Consider the following 14,420-nt stretch of genomic DNA (forward strand, 5'->3'; position numbering starts at 1 on the left):
GAGTGAGGAGCTTACCTTCAGTAAATGTCCCACACCACACCGAAAAGGGGAGACAGGACCAAAGCAGCATGCTCACAGACCGAAGCAGTGCGCTCACAGACCACTACTCCTTAGAGGGAACATTGATGCTCAGTCCCAGAGATAAAACTCAACCCTCCAGAGCTGCTGGCTTCCTCACTGCTCAGGCCTCAATGGTTTCAGCTGCCCCAAAATTGAAAAAGAAAAAAATACATTTTAGCTGCACCTAGAGAAAACTTCCTAGTTGAGTATCCAACAAGATTTGAATTCACAACCTTCCCACCAGTAGCTCAGCATGGAAAAACCTAAGCCAGGCAACAAGACCAGCACCTGTTACTTCCCAAACTTCCCCAGCTAGCCCACCCCCTTCCACACACACCTGCACATGCACAAGCACATGTACACCACCACCCCACACTTAAAAAAAAAAAAATCAATCAACCAAGGTATTGCCCTGAGCCCCACAAGAAGAGGTCACAGGCAGCCACAAGCATCCCCCCTTTTCCCTGCCAGCAGGATGCTCAGGTCCAGAGATACAACACAAGCCTCCAGGACTGCTGGCTTCCTCACTGCTTGGGCCTCAATGGCCTCGGCTGCCCCAAAATTGAAACAGAAAAAAAATACATCTTGGCCACACCAACTTCGCCTTCCTCAGAGACACTGTGAGTACTCTGATTGAAGCACAGGCCTAAAATCTGGGGCTGGGCAAGGCTTTCAGCATGCCACACCCAGCCCTGCAACTTTTAGCCCCGGAGCCTGGGCACTGGTCCAGTGACTTCTTGGGCCCTTCACATCTTGCCATGTGTTGGGGTGAGAAGAAAAATTTATCATGCCCACAAGGGAAACATTCCCTGGCTGAGGCTCCAGGGCTATACCCAGACTTGGCCTCACAACCTTCCCAAAAGAAGTTCAAAATGCAAACCTCTGAGCTGGACTACCAGACCTATGCCCTTTCCTTTCCAACCTCCCTGCCTAGCCCACCACCACACACATATACCTACATATGCACACCACCACCCCACACTTAAATAAATAATTTTTAAAAATTCAGTCCTCCGAGGGACGGCCCTGTGTCCCACAAGAAGAGGTCACAGGCAGCCACAAATCTCCCCCTTTTCCCTGCCAGCAGGATGCTCAGCCCCAGAGATACAACACAAGCCTCCCAGGGCTGCTGGCTTCCTTGCTGCTCAGGCCTCAACAGTCTCAACTGCCCCAAAATTGAAAAAGAAAAAAAAAACATTTTGGCCACACGGACTTCCTCTTCAGAGACACTCTTAGTGCTCCAATTGAAGCATGGTCCTAAAATCTGGGGCTAAGTGTGGCATGCCAAAACCCCAACCAATATCACACCCAGCCCTGCAATGGGGTATAATAGGAAGCTTTCTCCAACACCAGCCAACAGTCATGTTATTCCACTGCTTACCAGAAAGCCTAGGACCTCCACTGGCAAGCTTAGTTGCCGGTACACTAAAGCCAGAAGCATGGAAAACAAGCAGGAGGAACTGGTGCTCATACTAACCAAAAAGCAATACAATCTTATAGGGAACATGGAGACTTGATGGGACTCCCCCTGTGATGGACCACAGGGATACCCCTGTATAGGAGGGATCATATTGAGAAGGAGGGAAGAGGAGTTGCTCTCTATGTAAAGGAACATTACACCTCCCTTGAGGCCAAGATTGGAAACAGAGAAGGGCAACTTGAGACTCTCTGGGTCAAGATATGGGGAGAGCACGGGGAATGGGACTTGACCACAGGAGTCTATTACAGGCCTCTGAACCAAGAGGAACAGCTGAACCAAAAATTCTCTAGAGAACTGGAGGAGGCTGTATGCTTGCGGAGCATGGTCATCATGGATGACTTCAACTACCCAGACATTTCCTAGGATGAATACTCAGCTAGATCTGATCACTCACAAAATTTCCTCACTTCCATTGAGAAGCTGTATCTAATTCAGGAAGTCTATGAGCCAACAAGGGGCAAGGCGCTCCTAGACTTGGTTCTGGCCAAGGAGGACAATGTAGTGAGCAACCTGAAGATTGAAGGGAAACTGCTACCATGATGTGACAGGCTAGCTGACAGTGACTCAGCCCAGGGGTTTTGAAAGGGTAAAAGATGATTGGAGGACTTGGGATTCCCTTTCCTCACCAATCAGGCCCCAGAGACTCGTTCTCCATGTCCCCTGATTAGCCCCTTGGGTCACCTGGATGGGGATAAAAAGGGCAGCACAGCTGACTCAGGAGACACCAGCGAGGGACCACAAGGAAGGAGTTTCAAAGAGCTGGCAAGAGCTGGGCCAGCGGGTCAGGAGCAATTGCCCCAGAAGCACCTTAAGGAGTGGGACCTGCAGGCAGCAGTTGGACCCTCAGCAGCATGGCATGCGGCTGGCAGGAGATGCTCCCGCTGGGCTCCAGGATCCCCTACAAGAGGCTGTAGCCAGCAGGAGAGACTCCCCAGCTCCAGCAAGGATCTGAGCAGTGACCTAAGAGGTTCCCAGCCCTCTTTCCATCTACTCCAATTAGAGGGCAGGCAGCTCGAGGTGAGGCTGGGGATCCTAGAAGGTCAAGACCCCTAGCTGCTTAGTACAGTACCAGTACTGGTGGCTCTGTGGTAAAGTTTCTGCCTATGATGCAAGAGATCCAAATTTAAGTCCCAGCAAGGGTGACTTGGGCTGAGGGAACTAACAGGGAGAAATTCTTCTTTCAGTGGAAATGAGTCATTGTGTTCTCCCCCATCCAGGTACCTAGGCCCTTTATTCCTTGTTATTTGACATTTTGTATTTTATGCCTTTTATATTTCACCAACCAGTATTGTTTGATTTTAGGAAAGCTGAATTCCACAAACTCAGGAGATTGGTTGGCGAGGCCCTGTGGGACCATGGCCCAATGAGGAAAGAAGTACAAGAAGAGTGGTTGTTCCCCAAGGATCCGATCCTAAAAGCCCAAGGAAGTCCATTGCCTTTTGCACGAAAGGCAGCAAGAGAGCTAAGAAACTCCCTTGGCTCAACAGGGAAGTCATAGACCTCCTGAAATTAAAGTGAGAAGCCTAAAAGGGATAGAAATCAGGAATAACTACCAAAGAGAAGTTTTCAGCAGCAGCCTGCACCTGTAGGGAGCAGATCAGGACAGCAAAAGCACAAACTGACCATAAATTGGCAACCGGAATCAAGGACAACAAAAAATCCTTTTTTATATATGTAGGAAGTCATAAAAGGAACAAGGGAAGCATAGGGCCCCTGATAAATGAAATGGGATGGCTGTTAACTAGGTCTTATTCAGAGGACAGTGATTCAGTTCGGTGATTCAAATCACTGTCCCCATTTGATTCGGCCAAATCAGAATTGGAGATTCAGCACTGATTCAGAGAGTTGGATCAGCTGGGGAGAGGCAGGCACAGCTGGGTAGATGCAGGTTCTCCCATGGCTCCTCCAACTGTGCCTGCCTCTCCCCGGGTGGGGCAAGTCACAGGAGAAGCCCCCATAGCTGCCCTGCCTGGCCCCCACCCAGCCCCAGCCTCCTGCCACTTTAAAAAAAAAAAGCCCCACACTCACTGGATGCAGCAGTGGGGTTCTGGGTCTCTGAGGTCTCATGGCAGAGCCCTGCTGCACAGCGCAAGGCAGTAGGGGGCAGTGGGGATAAGCCCCCGCCCCCTCCTGGCACCCGCACAGCAGCTGTCGCATCGTGCGGGTGCAGCGCAGCTTGAAAGGGTGCCACGTGCTGTCTGGGAGCTGAGGCCACTGGGGCTGAGCAGTGCTGGGCTCTTGGTGACTACTGGAGCTGCCCCAGCTCCCAGACAGTGTGCAGCACCTTGCCAAGCCACATTTCACCCACACAATGAGCCAGCTGCCGTGTGGGTGTTAGGCAGGGGGAGGCGATCTGTGCCAGCTGCCTGTTTAGTCTATGGCCAAAACTCCAAAGTGGCCAAATCTTTTCCAAATCAATTCGGATGCTTCAAATTGATTTGGAGCTTTTAATGGGTCTCCTGATTCAATTCCAGTTTGGAGATTCAGTCCCCAAATCGAGCCAAATCCCCTCCAAATTGAATCAGCTACCAAAGCTCCAGACAGCCCTACTGTTAACCGACCATCAGGACAAAACCAAACTCCTGAATGAATACTTCATGCCAGTATTCCACCAGTGCAAGCATATTAACCTGCTTGTCAGGATGCAGGATGACCATGGTCGGCATGACCACCCTCCCATAGTTGGCATAGGTCTTGTTGGGGAGCACCTACAAAGGCTAAATATTTATAAGTCAGCAAGACCAGGTGAGCTACAACTGAGAGGGCTAAAAGAACTGGCCAACATCATCCTGTGGTCAATGGCAAAATTATTTGAAGACTTGTGGCACTCAGGAGAGGTCCCAGAAGACTGAAAAAAGCCGTTGTGGTACCTATCTTTAAGAAAGGGAGGAGGAAGGACCCAGGAAACTACAAGCCAATCAGTTTGACCTCAATCCCTGGTAAAATCCTGGAAAAAATTATCAAATAATCCATCAGATACAGGCTAACGGAAGGCAGTATTCTGAAGGATAGCCAACATGGCTTTGTTACCAGCAGGTTGTGCCAAACTAACCTCATTTCCTTCTACAGTCAGGTTACTCACCACCTAGATAGGGGAAATTAGGTTGATGTCATATACTTGGACTTCAAAGAGGCCTTTGGCCAGTCTCCCATGATGTCCTCCTAATCAAATTGGGAAAATGGCCTTGACTACTTTACTGTCTGGTGGCTAGGTAATTGGCTCCATGGTAGGACCCAAAGGGTATTGATTGATGGGACTGAGTCACCATGGCAGAAGGTGACCAGTGTCATCTCTCAGGGTTCAGTACTCAGACCAGTACTCTTCACCACGTTTGTTAACAATTTGGATTCAGGTATTTTAAGCAATCTGGCAGAGTTCACTGACACCAAACTATGAGGGAGCGTTGTCATGATCGAAGACAGGCTGGCAATACAGAGTGACCTAGACAAGCTTGTGAAGTGGACAGACCTCAACCTGATGTCATTTAATACAGAGAAATGTAAAGTGCTCCATATGGGGAGAAATAATCAGCAACATACTTACAGGCTTGGCAGTGCTATGCTTGCCAACACCACAACTGCATGAGACCTGGGTATCATGACTGACAACAAAATGAACATAAGCCACCAATGCAATGCCGTAACCGGCGGACCTAACCAAACACTGGCATGCATCCACCCAGGCATCTTGAGCAAGGCAAAGGATGTCATCCTCCCGCTGTACGTGGCCTTGGTGAGACTGCAACTGGAGTACTGTGTCCAGTTCTGGGCACTGCACTTCAAGAAGGATGTAGAGAAGCTCGAGAGAGTCCAAAAAAGGGGCACGCACATGATTCGAGGCCTGGAGACCAAGACATCCCCTTTGCCCCTGCCAGCAGGATGCTTAGGCCCAGAGATACAACACAAGTGTCCAGGGCTGCTGGGGCCTCAACAGTCTCGGCTGCTCCAAAATTGAAAAAGAATACATTTTGGCCGTACCAACTTCCCCCTCCTCAAAAGCACTCCCAGTCCTCCGATTGAAGCATGGGCCTAAAATCTGGGGCTGAGCATGCCAAATCCTTTTGGGTTTTCCTGGGCATGCCAAATCCCTTTGGATTTCAGCATGCCAAACCCAACCATGCAACTTTTAGCTTCAGGGCCTGGGCACTGGCCCAATGGCTTCTTGGGCCCATCACATCTTGCCATCTGTTGAGGTGAAAAGCACGACTGAAGCACGGGCCTAAAATCTGGGGCTCAGCATGGCATTCCCAAACCCAAACCCTTCCTCCCTCTCCCTCCTGCTGCTCCCCAAGGCCTATCATTTGCTGTGGCTGTGGGCTGGCAATAGGGTACAGGGAACGCCACGCTCTCCAATGGCACTCTGGGCACGTGGCTAAAACAAGCAAAAAAAAGCCAATACTCTATGATGTCATCTCTCTTTTTATAAGTGGTGATCCAACAGCCAACTGGTGGAGGTGTATCTTTTGTTTCCCAGAAGTTCCTTCCTGAGAAAAACAAATATGTTTGCTTAATGTTGACTTTCAACCAGAAGGGAAGCCAGCCACCACTTTTCTAAGTAGATAATTGATGACCGACTTGTAAGCATGTCCTGCTTAACGTAAAGCTGCCTTAAAATAGTGTCCTCTCTCTTCCCCTCCCATGCTGTGAGAAAACTTTAAAATATCAAAAGGGTCAAATGACTCACTAATCTTGTTAACAGATTTTATCCCAAATGTAACATGAACGTTGGCACACTGAAGAAATTTACTAACGGCAAATATGCTTAGAAGAAGAGACAGGACAAGCAGGCAGCGAGATGACATCTGTTCAGTGAGAAGAAGGAAAAATTCAAACGTAGATAGGACAAAGACACACTGAAGAAAGTATGGTCAGGGACAGCAGCAGGAAACAACTGAAAATATTGTGAACTTTTCCTGTCTCTGACACAGGCTGTTTGTTGCTAAGGTTAAGTCATTTAAACCTCTTCAAGCCTCAGTTTCCTCCTGTGTATAGTGCAGATGATGTTTATCTACTACACTGGTCTCAATGATGTGTTTACAAAGCACTTTCAGGTCAGTGGATCAAAAGTTCCAGATAGCTGTAGTTAGTGTTAATTAACATGGGCTAGTAGAAATAACTGATGCTTCCCATGGCTGGCTTTTCATCTGCCTTCAGAATTTATTTTGCAGCTCTACAAAACTTAAGTCAACCTAAGTGTAACAGGGCAGTCTGAGCATTTAAGGAGGAATAGTCATCCCTATTAAGAGCACCAACTGCAGGGTATTCCGATAATGAGGGAGTGTCCAACTGGGAGCTTAAAACCCCAGGGGAGAGAGCAGAAAAACAGTACATAGTGTGTAAGCCGAAGGGAAGCTATGAACAGAATAAGGTTGCTACCAAGGAGCTAGTGCTGAACTGGGGTCAGAGCTAAAGGGATCCCTACCCAGTTCCAGGAACAAGGCAGAAGAGTTTGGTTTTTTTTGTTTGGTTTGCTGCTCAGAGATTGATTTATTTGGGAGGACTGGGCGAGGAGCTCCTTAGGGAGGCAAAACCTGCCTGCAGAAACCAGCAGACCAGGCAACCCACTTACAATAAATTAAACTTAAATAAATTTAATTTAGCCACAAAACACCATTAAACTCTTGTGAACCTGTATAATTCCATTCTCTCTAAAGGTCAAAATCAATTATTTTTAATGAAACATTCTGGTTCTTCACAGAATTCTCCAACTCATTTTTCCTGTCATCCAAGGTAGTGCGAGTGCGAGTGCGAGTCAGATCAATATGCCTGGCCTCCGGAAGTCATAAGAATTTGACTCAGAAAACAACTGCTATATTTTCATTTTATACATTCCTTTTTTTTATTAATTCACAGTTATTCTCTACCAGATATTTTCTAGTGCTCTGCCAGGTTTCATTGTCAGTGTCTTAAGCAATACCATTTCCATGAGCTTTTTTTTTAGGAAGCTACTGTGTAGTTAGGCAAGGTTCTTTGGGTAGATGTGATATCTTTTATTAGACCAACTAAATAAATTTAATTTATTTAAATTTCTTTAAAGTTCTTTGCAAGCTTTCAGGCACAAACATCCTTCTTCAAGCAACAGGAGACTGCTGGTGTTATGAGTTCTCCAAGGTAGAAAAGAAGCTGAAGTAAACCAAAAGTCTGTGAAGATGCAAATGACTGAAAGTCTGGAAGACAATGGGTAGAGATAGGAGAGAAGGGGTGGCACGGGGAAAGTGTGAAGGGAAACATGTGATCAGCTAACAGGCAGGTTACCTGGTGTGTTAGATGTCAGGCAGATTGTAATGTATCACAAGTCCAATGTCTATATTAAGTCTGCGAGAAAAAAAAAGCAGAGTGGTGAACACAGCGGCAGCGTGCGCTGCCCAAAGCCGAAGCCTGGCGAGCCGGAGTTACACTCTGCTGGTGGCAGGCTCTGCACTGCAGAATCACTGCTGCTGCAACCCTGGGAGGTCCCCAGGACCCCAGGTAAGATACTACTGGGGCCAGCCCAGTGCTGGTCCCAGCCTTCCCAACCCTACCCAGGATAACTTGCCATGAGCCAGAGCACATGTGGCACAGGCATTCCCCAGAGAACTAGCGGTGGCACAAAGTGTGCTGCTTGTAGTTGTCCGTGGGGAACCATATGTCTGCGCATGTCTGGATGTGGCCTATGTGTTCATTACTATTCGATGTGGTCACTCAGACTCCACAGAAAGGGATATGTATCTGTGTGAAAGTTACCTCTGCGTAGCACCACATCAACACCTATTATACCACAGAAATCCTATATTGAGACCTTAGGATGGATTTAATGATTGCATAAGCCTTCCACTCCACAAACGTTCCCCTCCTATGTGTATAACCTGACATGGGTCATCTGGTGGGCAGTCTCTTCTCTGGATGTCCCCTACTTCAGGTCAAGAATCAAGAAAGGATGCACCCAAGAAATTACAAATGGCAATTTGATTGACTTCAATACTATTGCAATAACCTAACTCAGAGCAGAATTTCCGGTCAGTTTATTTTGAGAAAATAAGTGTAATGGACCAAGTGGTAGACAGGTGATTTTCAACTAAATGTTCCAATTTAAAGTGAATACAATCAAACCACAAGGATTTCATTTAATTTTCAATCAAACATGTAGATTGATTGAAAAAAGTCAATTCTGTATAAAAGTAGAAAAGATAAACAGACCCCATTAATTCTATTAGCTCTGCGGTTTATTAATTTACATGTAATAATATAGTATGTATTGAGTGCTACATCTCTATCACAGATTTTCTCTGACAGTAATAAGAATAGGCATCACTGCAGTTGCTGCCACCCTGACTTCCTGTGTCATTAGGACTACTGGCCATACCTTTGAAAGAATATAAAAAATATTGTCAATAGCAAAGATTGACAAAAAGGAAGTCATGATTACTGCAGACGTAGAACAAAATAATTCATCAGACATCATTATGTCGGGAAGAAAGCTTGCTTGGAGAGAGAGAAAATTGCTCACACAGATGCTTTTGAACGATGATGATACCTATTCATTTACCATAAACAAAAGAAAATTAAATTTACTAATGATGCAAAAGAATGCAGCTGGGGGGCAGCTGTTGTTTTCAGATATGTTTTTCTTTGTCCAAGTTAAAATTTTGGATCCGTCTGTTTAAAAATGATTTTTCCTATAATTTTGTGATAGCTCAAGTGCTTTAGGCTCTTGTTCAAAAGACAGCTGCGTTGTTACCTTGAAGACCACTTCCCCTCATAAACTGATTCTGCCAACTCCAATTCTGTTGCATTTCTTTGAAGTTTGTTGATGCCTTTCTGATAATTTGTGCCCCATCCCCTCAATACTTCAGGTGTGGTCACTCAAGAACTGTGTATTAGTTTCCCTACTTTGAAATGCTTCTTTTGTGCAAGTTGACCCAAAGTGGGACTAGCTACCCGGATCAAGAACAACAAAAAGTCCTTTTTTAAATACATAGGGGACAAAAAGAAGGTACCAGGTAACGTGGGGCCCCTGCAAGACATGCTAGGAAACCTGGTCATCACACCAGACGACAAAGCTGGTGTGATGACTAGATTTAACAACTTCTTTGCCTCCATTTCCTGAGCAGGGACCGGATCAGCACCCCCACCAGGACCCCCTCAGACCCCAGGGGAGGTGCACCCAGGCTTAGGGTCAGTGAGGATCTAGTCAGGGAATTTCTGGAGGGACTGGATGTATTTAAATTAGCTGGTCCGGACAATCTCCACCCCAGAGTGCTGAGGGAATTGGCTGAGGTCATTGTGGGACCCCTGGCACAGCTTTATGAGCAGTCGTGGTGCTCTGGTGTGGTGCCAGAGGACTGGAAGAGGGCCAACGTGGTTCCCATCTTCAAAAAAGGCAGGAAGGAGGACCCAGAAAACTACAGGCCAGTTAGTCTTACCTCAATCCTGGGTAAGCTTTTTGAGAGAATTATCCTGGCGCATGTCCACGAAGGGCCAGCAGGGGAGGTTATGCTTAGGGGCAACCAACATGGGTTCATTAAAGGCAGGTCCTGTCAGACCAACCTGGTGGCTTTCTATGACCAGGTCACAAAATCTTTAGATGCAGGGCTAGCAGTGGATGTAGTCTTTCTGGATTTTAGGAAGGCCTTCGACACTGTCTCTCACCCCATTCTCATTAAAAAGCTAGGGGACTGTGGCGTCAACACCTACACAGTCAAATGGGTCAAATGGGCCGCACCCAGAGAGTGGTGGTGGATGGGTCATTTGCGACCTGGAGGGATGTGGGCAGTGGGGTCTCCCAGGGCTCGGTCCTTGGCCCCGCACTGTTCAACAATTTCATCAGTGACTTGGACGAGCACCCTGTTCAAATCTTCTGATGACACTAAGATCTGGGGAGAAGTGGGCACGCTAGATGGTAGGAATAGGCTGCAATCAGACCTAGACAGGTTACAGGGGTAGGCAGATGAAAACAGGATGGGTTTCAACACTGACAAGTGCAAGGTGCTGCACGTGGGGAGGAAGAACCAGCAGCATACCTACAGGCTGGGGAACTCCCTTCTCGTCAGTGCAGAGGCAGAAAAGGATCTGGGAGTCATTATTGATGCCAAAATGAACATGAGCTGGCAGTGTGGGGATGCAGTCAGGAAGGCCAACCGTACCTTGCCATGCATCCATAGATGCATCTCGAGCAGGTCCAAGGAGGTGATCCTCCCCCTCTATGCGATATTGGTCAGGCTGCATGCAGTTGGAGTACTGCGTCCAGTTCTCAGCACCGCACTTCAGGAGGGATGTGGACAACATGGAGAGGGTCCAGAGGAGGCCACCCACATGATCTGGGGACAGCAGAGCAGACCCTACCAGGAGAGGCTATGGGACCTGAACCTGTTCAGCCTCCACAAGAGAAGGCTGAGGGGGGATCTAGTGGCCTGTTACAAACTAGTCAGAGGGGACCAGCAGGCACTGGGGGAGTCCCTGTTCCCCAGAGCACTACCAGGAATGACCAGGAATAACAGTCACAAGCTGGCAGAGGGTAGATTCAGGCTAGACATCAGGAGGCGCTACTTCACAGTCAGGGCAGCTAGGATCTGGAACCAACTTCCAAGAGAAGTGGTACAGGCTCCTACCCCGGGGGTCTTTAAGAGGAGGTTAGATGAATACCTTGCTGGGATCGTTTGACCCCAGTACTCTTTCCTGCCATGGCAGGGGGTCGGACTTGATGATCTGCTCAGGTCCCTTCCAACCCTACCAACTGTGAAACCATGAAACCAAAGGGGTAAAAATTATAGTTCAGACTCCTCAATTGTAGCCACAAAATGGTTGTCAGAAACAAGAGAAATTTCTAACAAACACTTGTCAATCAGTATATGATTACAATTTTACAGACCATAGTGGACAGGATGGTCCCGGCTCTGAAAAAAAAGCAAACAGTTCACTGGGTGCTGCCAGGCAAAGGACAATCTCTGCTGCACCCCCCCACTGCCCCACACTGCATGGGGGGATCTTCACAAGCCTCCCAACACCTCCCTCACTCCCCCAGCCCCGCCACAGGTGCCACACCCAGGCCAGCTCCAACCCTTTAAGAAAAAAGAATAACCAAGACAAGCCCCACACTTACCACTGCTGCTAGTAGAGGGTGATCCCCTCTGCCTCCCACTGCCCTGCACTATGTAGGGTGCTCTGCATGAGCCCCCCAAAGCCACAAGACTACTGCAGGGGCAGTGAGTCCCAGGGGTTTTCTCCTTTTTTTTTCTTAAAATGCTGGAGCTGGCCTGGGCAGAGCACTCATGGGCGGGTTGGGGGGTGAGGGCTCATGCAGAGCTCCCCATGCAGCATGCGGCAGTGGGGAGCAGTGAGGATCACCCCCTGCCCAGCAGCACCCAGTGAACACCAAGGCCTTTTTTTTAAAATGCCAGGAGCTGGGGCAGGCACGGCAGTTGTGGGAGGGCTGGGGGAGCAGGCAGGGATCCCCCCATGGTCCTCTCCCCACTTTGCCCAGTCTCCCCCACCCCTAATACTTACCAGCTCAGAGTCTGGCTGCAGCTCCCTGCTGCAGCCACCAGAGACTGCCCAAATCATCAAAGTTCTCCAAATCTTTTCCAAAGATTCAGAGAGCTTTGAATCGATTCAGACCTTCTAATTGGTCCTGTAATTTGAATCCAGTTTGGAGATTCAGCCACCAAATCAGGCCAAATCTCCTCCAAATTGAATCACTACCCAAAGCTTCACACAGCCCTACTGCTCAGTAATTGGCATTACTGCACAGTAGCCTATTGATGCTTACTACATAGTAGCGTCACATCACGGTTCATGCCCAGCGATGCTACTGCACACTGTGCATCTCGTGTAGACGTCCCAGTATGGAGTAACTGAATGAAATTCTATGGCCAGTGCTATAGAAAGGGCTAACTACCTAATGATCCCTCATGGCCTTAAAAATCAATACATTTGTAAGAATAAAATGAAAATTACTCACTTCCTATAAGCAAAATAGCTTGGCTATTTGCAAGCATTTCTGGACCTCATAAAATATATAGTCCCAAAAAACCAGCTATGCCCAGGAAGAGAGCTCAGTGATTTTCTTTAAGCAAATACAAAATTTGTCAAAAAGTAGAACTTCAAAGGGACTGAAACTATTCACCAAATTTGACCCAAGCTCTTCACCCAGTCCTAAGCATTTGCAGTCATACCCCAATGAGACTGCCATGACTGGAGGTGGTCCAATCAGTAGATTTCTAAGACATTCTCACACTTCTCAAGTGTTTAAAATTACTTATCTTGTGTGTTAAAATATTTTCCAAGGCAAGGTTGGAAAATGTCTGTCATCTTGCACCTTCACAGCTTTTAAAAGTTTGTTCACGGCTCTTTTACTTTTATACCATGGTCCTTTATACAACAGAAAACCTAAACCCAAAACATGCTCTAAGGTATTTTGATAATTTTAATAATTTTAAAATAAAATGTTTTGCAGCACTTCCTATTATATGCACTATGTACTAGTGTCTACAGGATAAGACAGTATTCCATTAACATGTAAAAATACTGTTTTGTCTAGCTTTAAAATACTCTGCATTATGTTTGTTTGCTTTCCTGAGGTACAGCTTGTTATTGGATAGTAATGCAGAACTCTATGTTCTTGGTTGCATTTTGTTACTATTTCTGTATAGTCAGAGCTGAAGGTAGAACATATATGAATTGAACATTATTATTGTTAGAGCATTAGCATTAGGTTCACCACAAACTAGCTAGAATTCATCTATAAAACAAGGATATGGCTAATCAGATGTCTCCTTTGCTATATTTATTCCTGAAAACAAAGTGGGGGAGGGGAGATAGAACATTAATATATATAACAAAGCCATGCATCAATGAAGTATTCATTGCAGATGTCAGAACCCATCGCCAAACCAAGAGAAAAAACAAACAAAAAACCCATGTATATGACATTTTTGCAAAGCCAAAAAAATGTGCTCCTAAAATACTGGAAGATGGGTTTTTCACAGCCAATGCCTAACAGGAAAAAATAAACCCTACCTCTATGTCTAAGTACTGTAGGAGTAAATTTAGTCAGGCTTCTGGCCTACTTGACTAGAAAAAACAGACAGAGACCAGAAGTGCTGATACTGCTTATTTCAGTTACATGTTTTGAGATAAGAAATCCTGCATGTCTTATTACCCTGTGCACAGATGTCCAATTAAGTAAACTTGTTTTAGTTTCTCCAAGGTCATATTTTTTTTCTCTCTTTATCTGTCTTAAGTATAAAAATGCTTGAAAACTTAGAGAGGAGGAGGATTCCTTTGAAACAGACAAGTGGGTGATTCCCCTTGTTGTATGAAATCCTCCCTGTAATCACAGTACAGCCCTAAATAAAAAAAGCTGGCTCTGTCAGTTCTGATTCAACAACAATGCAAAGTTTGATTTCTTCCACAGTACCTATCAACATGCTCGCTTGCTCACTCGCTCTGACCTCTTCAAAGCCTTAATGGATGTATCCTCACCAAATTCTTTCAAATTACATCCTACTGGCTGCATCTACACATGTAATTAATATGAAGCAATAATCTCTGGGACATATATCATGCTGGAAGTCATTGCTCCTGGGCACTGCATTTGCATGTGCCCCTGGGACCATGGCATGTTGAGCTGTCAAAGCAGCATAAGCTGGCAAGGGAGCCGGGAGGCAGCCTGCCAGCCCAGGGCTCCTCCAACCCGGCTCAACGTGCTGCAGAGGGGCTGCCTGGAGCAGGAGGGTGCTTCAGTTCAGTACTAGCCAGCAGGCAGCCCCTGCACTGAAGCACCCTCATGCCCCAGACGGGCCCATTGTCATCCACATGTACATTGCTGCATAGTAAATAACCTTGCCATAAGTAATTGTGTATTTACAAGTACTAAACTACAGTGGTGTTTATTAGTTTACTG

The sequence above is a fragment of the Crocodylus siamensis genome, chromosome 9 (assembly GCF_052110815.1).
Source record: "Crocodylus siamensis isolate JL-2025a chromosome 9, ASM5211081v1, whole genome shotgun sequence".
Lineage (NCBI taxonomy): Eukaryota > Metazoa > Chordata > Crocodylia > Crocodylidae > Crocodylus > Crocodylus siamensis.